General features: G+C 34.5%; 2 pseudogenes; one reads left to right on the forward strand and one right to left on the reverse strand.

Moving 5' to 3' along the window:
• The first annotated feature begins 212 nt into the window (after window positions 1–212).
• On the forward strand, window positions 213–2,042 carry LOC100244791 (probable terpene synthase 11; annotated as a pseudogene).
• Window positions 2,043–8,754: 6,712 nt separating this feature from the next.
• Window positions 8,755–9,481, reverse strand: LOC100267108 (large ribosomal subunit protein uL2-like; annotated as a pseudogene).
• Between the last annotated feature and the right edge of the window lie 252 nt (window positions 9,482–9,733).

Raw genomic sequence — 9,733 nt, forward strand, 5'->3', positions numbered from 1 at the left:
AAAGATAATTCTAAATTTGAAAGTCGTGGGCCTCATGGCTATTTTAAAACAAATGGTACAGTGGTCGAAAAATTCTTTTAAAAATAAAAATCGGTTAAAAAGCAGCTAAATAATTTCAGAAATTGTGACATCCATGCGTGTGGTTGACAAGCTAGCCCTCTGACTACCACAAGAAATGGCAATGTAAAAGCACCACGAGAAAGCCGGAGCTGCTTATTATAATAGAAATGGCTTTGAATATGAGCAGGTTCGTTACCACGCCTTCACATGGCTTCCTTTGTCGCTTCTTCACTTCAAGTCTCATCGTCTCCTTGTTCATGGCGGACGCGCCCCTCCCCTTGCACCAGGTGTCATTTATCACCATCATCATCGTCAAAGCCACTGCTTGGAAGCCATGATTATTCTTTGCTCAAGTCCTTAACTCTATCTCCACATGTAGTGATTTCGCTCTTAAAAAATTAGAAACCATGTCATTGAATCTGTTCAGATATTTAACTAAGTGTTGTGGGTTTTTGGTTGGTGTCAGGCGGTGAATTCTGAAGCTGATAGCAGCACCAGAAGGATGAAAGAAGTGAAGGAAAGAACCCGGGAGGCATTCTATAGAGCTTGGGATTCAAGGGCTGCTATGGAGATGGTAGACACAGTTGAGAGGCTAGGTCTATCATACCATTTTGAAGGCGAGATAAATGCACTATTGCAAAGGTTCTGCGACTGGAATGCCAGTGAAGATCTCTTCACCACTGCCCTTCGTTTCCGGTTGCTTCGCCAAAATGGATTCCCAACTCATTCTGGTAAACACTCTCTCCATCTCCATTTTCAGTTCTTCACATTTCTATGCCTTGTTTTTGTTTGCTTATCTTCAAATAACATCACAGAAAATTACAGATCATATATCTACTGGAGAGAAGCATCTGCATCTGTCAACTGTTTTCCTTTGATTATATAAAATGATCTCCCTTTTCTTATGATTTTATTTCTTCAAGGGCTATATATAGAAATGTTTCTTGTTCTGAGCCTCAGATGTTTTTGGCAAGTTCATGGATAAGAATGGAAAATTCAAGGAAAGCTTGACTGAAGACATATGGGTTATGCTGAGTTTACATGAGGCATCTCACTTGGGGGCCAAAAATGAAGAAGTATTAGCAGAAGCCAAGGAGTTCACAAGGATTCACCTCATACAGTCTATGCCGCACATGGAACCCCATTTTAGCAGCCATGTCGGCCGGGCACTCGAGCTTCCCAGGCACTTGAGGATGGCGAGGTTGGAGGCTAGAAACTATATAGACGAATATAGCAGGGAAAGCAACCCGAACTCAGCTCTTCTAGAGCTGGCAAAATTGGATTTCGACATGGTTCAATCACTGCACCAGAAAGAGTTGGCTGAGATAGTAAGGTAAATTTTTAATTTTCAACCTTAATTTATTATAATTTGAGATAATAGAAAACTGATTTCACCTAAGATTAATTTCATTTCTTGACTAAGGCCATCCATGTTCAATTCTATAAAGGTGGTGGAAACAGTTGGGTCTTGTTGATAAGCTTGATTTTGCTCGAGACCGGCCGATGGAGTGCTTCTTATGGGCAGTGGGGATATTTCCAGATCCCAGGCATTCAAGCTGCCGCATCGAATTAACCAAGGCCATTGCTATCTTACTAGTTATTGATGATATTAGCTTGCTCTCTTCACTGATGCAGTAAAAAGGTTTAGTATTTTCTTACTTCTGTGCATTTTTTCGGTTTTATCCATTACATGCATGATCAATAACATGAAGGCTAATTTGGACATGTAGATGGGATCTTGGTGCAATGGATCAGCTCCCTGAGTACATGAAGATATGTTACATGGCATTGTACAACACTACTAATGACATTGCATACAGGATCTTGAAGGAGCATGGATGGAGCGTCATAGAAGACCTAAAACGAACGGTGATCGATTATAATGTCTTACATTATATATATATATATATATATATAAACATTTTTAAGTCATGAAGACTCTTTAAATTTAAAGTAGTCTATATCTAGGTGGTTGGGATGGGGCTATTATCAATATTTACCATAGAAGGTGTCCGTCTTGGATCCCCATCAGGGGGAGTAATTATGGGGTGGGATTGTGGTCCAGATGTTTGTTGTGGATTCCACGTGATTGAATACGAAGGAAACCAGAAATTACTGCCTGATAGAGAAATATTAATTTTCATGTTGCAGTGGATGGACATCTTCGGAGCTTTCCTAGCTGAAGCACATTGTTTCAAAGGTGGCCATGTACCCTCACTAGAAGAGTATCTAACTATGCAGTTACCACTGGAGGCACATACATGGCCTTGGTGCATGCTTTTTTTCTTATGGGGCAAGGTTTTACTAAGGAAAATATGGCCATGTTGAAGCCCTATCCCAACATCTTCTCCTGCTCAGGGAAAATTCTTCGGCTTTGGGATGACTTGGGAACTGCAAGAGTAGGTCACTAAAACCTTAACTTTGAAAGAATAGTACTAGCAAATCAAAGCTAGCTCTGATTAGGAGATAACGCGTTGAGTATAGAATGCTACAAGCGAGAGCGAGAGATGGATACTGTGTTGGAAGATGAAGCCTGCAGGAAACACATAAGGCAGATGATCCAGAGCTTGTGGGTAGAGCTCAATGGGGAGCTGGTTGCTTCGTCTGCATTGCCTCTTTCAATCATCAAAGCTGCCTTTAACCTCTCAAGAAGTGCACAAGTCATTTACCAGCATGGAGATGATAACAAGACTTCTAGTGTTGAAGATCATGTACAAGCATTGCTCTTTAGGCCTGTTTCCTCTAATGGGCATGCTCAAATTACCATGCATTAGGTTTGGATTGTCTTTAGGGTTCATGAAGATCTCATTTGTAATTCATTTGTAGAAGTGCTTTCTAAATACTTCAAAGTGCTTTTCCTATACAAATGAGGTATTTAGAGAAGCTTTAAAAATCTTTTTCAAAATTTAATAAATACCGTGAAGTAAATTTTGGACTTGCACCTGACAAAATGATTCTTCTAAAAATCACATGTGGCCTTCTAAAAGTGATTTTACAATAGTAACTTTTGCTTCCATATCACCTTTTTGGGATTGTCAATGTTAAGTAATTAATTTTTTTAAAAAAATAATATGATCTCACTTTATTTTAGTTTATATATCTCAATTCTATTTCTTGCACTTATCTAGTTTTTAGCCAATTGTTATTTAATAAGATTTAGGGGGCAAGAATAGTTTTTAGTTAATAAATAAAAATTGTATGTTTGATATTGGCATGTTTGGTTCAATAATATATAAATTTAAGAATAAAAATAGCGTTATGCTGAAATTGAAATTTTTCAAATTTTATTTTTATTAATATAAACTTAAATAATAACTTCATTTGGTTTTTTTAGAATTCATTTGAAAGAAGCACTTTTGACTTAAAAAATGTTTTTGAAAAAAAATTAAATGTTTAGTAAAATTTAAGAAACACTTTTAAAAATATGAAAAAACACTTCTAGTATTAAAATATCAATTGTAGTTTTTTTTTAAAAAAAATAATTTAATATGCAATTCTTCTAAAAACATTTTCAAAGAATGTACTTTCACTAAAAATACTTCGAATAAAAACCCTATCAAATGCACGGTTAGTATTATCCCAATATCTTATTATATATACCTCTTATTGGTTGTAAAAAAAAGTGAAAATAAAAAATACAAAGGAATTTTTTTAAATTTAATAAATTATTTGTATATATTTCTTTAAATTTCTTTTATTTAATTTTATTTTATATAGAGATTAAATAATTTAAATTTTAAAAATATTTAATTAATTTTAATTATATGTTTTTTTATATTTACAAAAATAGAAACTAGTAATAGTTTCAATCTAATAGAAAACGACTTCTATCTTAACTTGATATAAAAATAAGGACTTATTTTATACTTTGAAAAATTATTTTTAAAAGTTTTAAAATTTTTGGATACCTTAGCTTTTTTAAATAATGTTTAAATGTCATTACCTAGTTAGAACCTGTTTGGTAATAGTTTTAGAAAGCGTTTCTGATATTTCTAATTGTTGAGAATTTTTATCATTCAAGTATTAAGAAGACTAAAAACGATTTCTTAAAATCATTTTTAAACATATTGATATTGAATTTTATAAGTTATTGTATTTTGTTTTAAAAAATTGAAAACAAAAACCCCACCCAAAACAAAAATAGAAAGCAAAAACCCTAACCCAAACCACGCCAATTATGAGTTATGAAATGTCTTTATCTTTAGGTTTGTGCAACATTGAATAGTCCAAAAAAAAGGGAAACTTGTGTTTTGATGGGGCCATTTGGGAATTATATGGTTTTCGGAACCCAACTTTATGAAATTTGAAAACCAACTTTTAATGTGGAAAGTTATATATTTTTCATGCACTCTGAGACGGCTGCATATTTTGTGCCAAAATTGCCCACCATGTCTAGTGATTTTCCAAAATTATCCTTTTTGTTCATTTTTTTTTGTCCTCTCATACCACCATCTACCTCTCCCTCCCTCCCTAGTGAAACCGACCGGCACTTTGCCGGCGTCATCACTGGCCGCCACTACTCTCTTCTTTCTGCTTCTTCACACTCTACACAAATCTTCACCACTCTCCCCACTCTCTATCTGTCTCCAATATTCAAAGCCCACATGGAATCCAGGGGTTTTTTGGTACTTAGATAATGTTGAATGTCATCCAAAACCATTCAGGGGTTTGTGTTTCTTCTAGGATTTCTGGATTTTGTTTTTTCAGCTATGGCTTTTTCTGGGTTTTGGGTTTGGTTGTAGCTGTGTTTTTGTAGGGGGAAATGTGACTTATATTAATGATGGTGGCTGCCATTTCTGAAGCATCTTCAACCAACCCACCAAACCCCAAGGCTCTGACACCCATGATACCCATCTTCGGAATCCAACTAGACCTCTACTTTTGCCTTCTAAGAAGGACAATGGCCTCGTTCCTAAACGACCCAAATCGAGACAGGTCTCTTCCAAATACATGTCCCTCTCTCCCTCCACTTCCGCTTCTATGCCCAAACGCTACTCTTCGCCTCTTATCAACCGCTCCATGAATTCTATCGCCTCATCAACACCATTGCCGGTCGTAGTGGCGATGTCGACCATTACCAGCGACCCACTACTCTTGCTGCCTCTTATTGGCGGCAAAATCGGGCGGCACTTTGTCGGCTTCATCACCGGCCGTCGCTCACAACTCTCTCCAGCTGGCAACCTCCCCCTATCTCATTTTCCCTTCCCTCTTTCTCTCTCTTGGTGATCTCGAAAGGGAATGAAAGAAAGAGAATGAGGGAAAGGGAAAGAGAGGGGGATTGCCGACTGGAGAGAGGTATGAGTGGCGGCCGGTGATGACGCCAACAAAGTGTCGGCCGGTTTCACTGGGAAGGGAGAGAGAGGCGGATGATGGGTAAGGGAGAAAAAAAGAGAGGATAATTTTGGAAAATCATTAGACCTAGGGGTAATCTCGGCACTAAATATGTAGCTAGCTCAGAGTGCATGAAAAATATATAACTTTCTACATTAAAAACTGATTTTTCAGATTTCATAAAGTTGGGTTCCGAAAACCATATATTTCCCAAATGATCCCATCAAAACACAAGTTTCCCTAAAAAAAAAAAGTAAAGTTGTTATTACTGATTGCTGACAAGAAAGGGTTTAGAGTCGATCATGCAACATTGAATAGTCCAAAAAATGTAAAGTTGTTGTTATTGATTGGTTCCAAGAAAGGTCTAAGAAAGAAGTCTCAAGCTTTTGTTAATCTTATCTCCGACTGTTACTGATCGTTGACAAGAAAGGAGTCTGAGGCTTCAGTTCAGAAGGAAGAGATCTGTTTTTTTCCTCACAAACAAGAACTTCATTCTTAGCTAGAAATGCATATCAAACACCAGGGGAAATTTGTGGAATATTTCTTGCCCTAAAATTTGAATAGAAAATGAGTAGGGGAAACTTGAAATTAAAAAATATTCTATTCATGAGTTACATGCTCTTCCAAGACCAAATTTCCATACCTAAAAACTTTCATGTGAAATATTCTATTCATGCTCTACCAAAACCAAATTCCTATACCTCAAAAGTTTTCACGTGAATGTACCATAAAATCCAAAAGACACTCATGCCTAAAGTTAGATAATAATTGTGCCCACAAGGTTTTTTAAAATGATCAAAACTATCCTTAACAATCCGAAAAAAAAAAAACAAAAACAAAAAGATCAATCTATGCTCAATTCTATAAAAACTTGTTTTTTTATTTATACAAACATATATAGGTATAATATAAATACATTACACTTGTAATGCAAATATAGTAATATTACGATATATTACGAGAAAATATAATTTTAAAGTTTTAAAATTTCTCACGAAAATAGCTAGTTGTGGGTTAGTTGTTATATCCCTATCATAATCATGACATTTTGTTTGCATATGCCACTATTTTGGAATTATGATATTAGGTTCTCTACAAAAATCATCATCATCGTTCTCTACAAAAATCATGTCTCATGAGCACATGCTCTATAAAAATCATGTCTCATGAGTACATGCTCTATCAAAACCAAAATTTTAAAGTTTCACATGGATGCGCAATAAAGTCCAAACAACACTAGGCCTACAGTTAGATAATAATTGTGGGTGTAATATATGAGAATTATTGAATAGGGTGGATTGGAGTGAAAATGAATTGGAAGGGTTATTCGATTTGATAAGTCCTCTAAAAGATTAGATACTAATTGTGAGTGAAATGTATGAGAATTATCAAATAAGGTGGACTAAAGTGAAAATGATTAGGAAGGGTCATCCAATTTGATAAGTCCTCTGAAATGGTAGATAATAATTATGAAAATTCCTCCAAAAGCCAATTTATTTATTTATTTTTATTTGCCAAACTATCCTTAACAACCCACCCAAAAAAAAAAAAAAAACAAAAAACAAAAAGAATAGTCTTTGCGAGTTGTAGTCTATGTGTATTAAGGAAGAAAAAAAACAAAGGGGAAAATTACTTCGATTGAGTCTCAAATCTATGAACTTCAATTTCTAATTTTTATTTTTTTGGTGAATTTAAGAAGAAATCTAATAATGTATAAATAGACATCTATATAAAAACATTTTTTTTATATAAAAAAAATACATAGGTATAATACAAATATATTACACTTACAATACAAATACAGTAATTTCGAAAATTTAAAATCTCTTCCGAAATTGGGTAGTTGTGGGTTAGTTTGCTATATCCTTAGCATGAACATGACCTTTTTATTAAATTTGTCCTAGTATTTTGGAATTATGATTTTAAATTCTCTATAGAAATCATGATTCATGAGTACATGCTTTACCAAAACCGAATTTTCATATCTTAAAGTTTCAAGTGAATGCACAATAAAGCCCAAATGACACCCATGCCTAAAGTTAGATAATAATTATGAGTAAAACGTGGGAAAATTATCAAATAAGGTGTGGACTGAGGTGAAAATGACTTGAAAGAGTCACCTAATTTGATAAGTCCTTTGAAAGGTGAGAAGAAATTGTGAAAATTCCTCCAAAGGTTTTTTTTTTTTTTTAATTGTTAAAATTACCCTTAACAAAACCCCTAACCCCCCTCTTCCCTGTCCCCGCCAAAAAAATGAAAAACAACAAACAAACAAACAAACCAAAAGAGCATTCTTCATCTTTATGAGTTGTTGCCTATGTGTATTAAGGAAGAAAAAAACAAGGGGGAAAATTTCTTTAGCTGAGTCTCAAGTTTGTGAATTTCAATTTCTCCAAAAAGCTTCTTGTTGTTATTGTTGTTGTTGTTGTTGTTGTGGTTTTTTTAGTTCATAGGTATAATATAAATATACTACACTCACAATACAAATGTAGTAAAATTATGATAAAATATAATTTTGAAAATTTAAATTTTCTTATGAAACTAGGGAATTGTGGGTTAGTTTAATATATCCCTAACATGACCATGACCATGACCTTTTTTATTATAGATGTCACTATTTTGGAATTATAATCTTATCATTATTTATGATGGTTTAAATCCATGTTTTTAATGTATTTTATAAGATCATTGCTAACTTTGTATATGTTTTTTTACCTTTGTTTGACACATGTTGTATCGAAATACATGTTACAATATGATATCTTCAAGTGCTTCATTTGTTGTTAATATGCTAATACTATTGTTATTTCTTTAAATGGGCATCCCTCAAAAGATTTGGTGATAGTAACACCTACAAAAAGCCACAAGAGATTATTGAAAGAAGAATGTATGCAATGAATGAAGATGACAAAAATTGAGTTAATGTAGAAAGTAATTATAGTTGGATAATTTATCTTATTTTTTGTTATATGTTTCAAAATTAATTAGTCAAATGCTTTAATCATGTCTATTATTTATTTGGAACTATTTGCACTTTTGAACATTATTTTCGTAATACAGATTGGTGTTAGATTTTTAATGATAATATGTTAAGATATTTTTTTGGTATTCATATCACATTTACAATAAAAAAAAAAAACATTAAAAACATCATGACACATTACAACATGTTCAAACATAGTGGTTTTATGATTGAATGAAGTCCAATTTTTTTTGTTCCATAAGCTATATATGAAGTAGTTAAATGACAATAGTAGTTTAACAAATGTGAGTCAATTAAAAGCAAAAAGTAAAAATTGATTTGTCATGTCAAAATGAGAAATGATATGTATTTGCAATTTGAATATACTTCATGCGTACAATTGAACTTGTATGGACTTCTTGACGATGATCGTGACATGAAAGCTTTGATTGGGCAATCTGCACTTTCATATTTAGAAATCGATTATCAACTTTCTTTAAGCAAAAAGAAAAAAAATGATATATAAGCACATAAAATGATTAAAAATAAAACACTAGATATAAAATTATTTTTAAAATATATTTAAAATGGGTTAAAAACATTTTAGATTTCTAAAATGATTTTTATTTCATAAAAATCATTAACAATTTTCAAAAACAATTTTTCAAAGTTACTAAACATGCCCACCATGTTGCACACAACGGTCACCCACATGGTGCTCAACGTTGCACACAACGGCACCCTCGGGGATGGATCTAAGCGGTAGAACATTGCCAACAACGAGATTGGCCTTCTTGCCACAGTAGACGAATTAGCTGGTGTACATGCCCTCGGCAGCGACGAACAGCTCTTTCTGATGTTTGTACCGGAAGGGGTGGCGGAAGGTAACTTGAGCGAGTGGGGTGCCGCGACCGGGATCGTGGATGATCTCGGTGACCACACCCTTGAGGTAGTCGTTTTGCTCGCCGAAGTCCAGGCTCCAGAACCTCCACGGACCCTTGTGGTGGTGGGTGTGGGACTTGAATACAGATCCGGCACCTTTACGCTGGGTGCGGATGACCTGACCCATCTTGGTGAAGGTTTCTGGTTCTAGTTTAGCACTAGGGTTAGGGTTTTGGAAACGACAGAAATCAGTGAGGGAGATGAGAGGTTTATATGGTGTGGAGTTTGTTACATAAATGGGTATAGATTTGAACTTTATTACCAAATTAACCTCATTTTTATTTTTAGGGTTTGAAATTGGATTCTACGATTTTACCACAATGTCCTTTCAAAAAAACTTGTTCGCTTTGAGGCAGGCTGGGCCTGGCCCTTGAGCCCCTTAGATAGTGATGGGGCCTAGGTCGGGCCATGGTTGCAAATTTGGGCTGCCTTTTTAGC

This window comes from Vitis vinifera, chromosome 12, assembly GCF_030704535.1.
Source record: "Vitis vinifera cultivar Pinot Noir 40024 chromosome 12, ASM3070453v1".
Taxonomy (NCBI): domain Eukaryota; kingdom Viridiplantae; phylum Streptophyta; class Magnoliopsida; order Vitales; family Vitaceae; genus Vitis; species Vitis vinifera.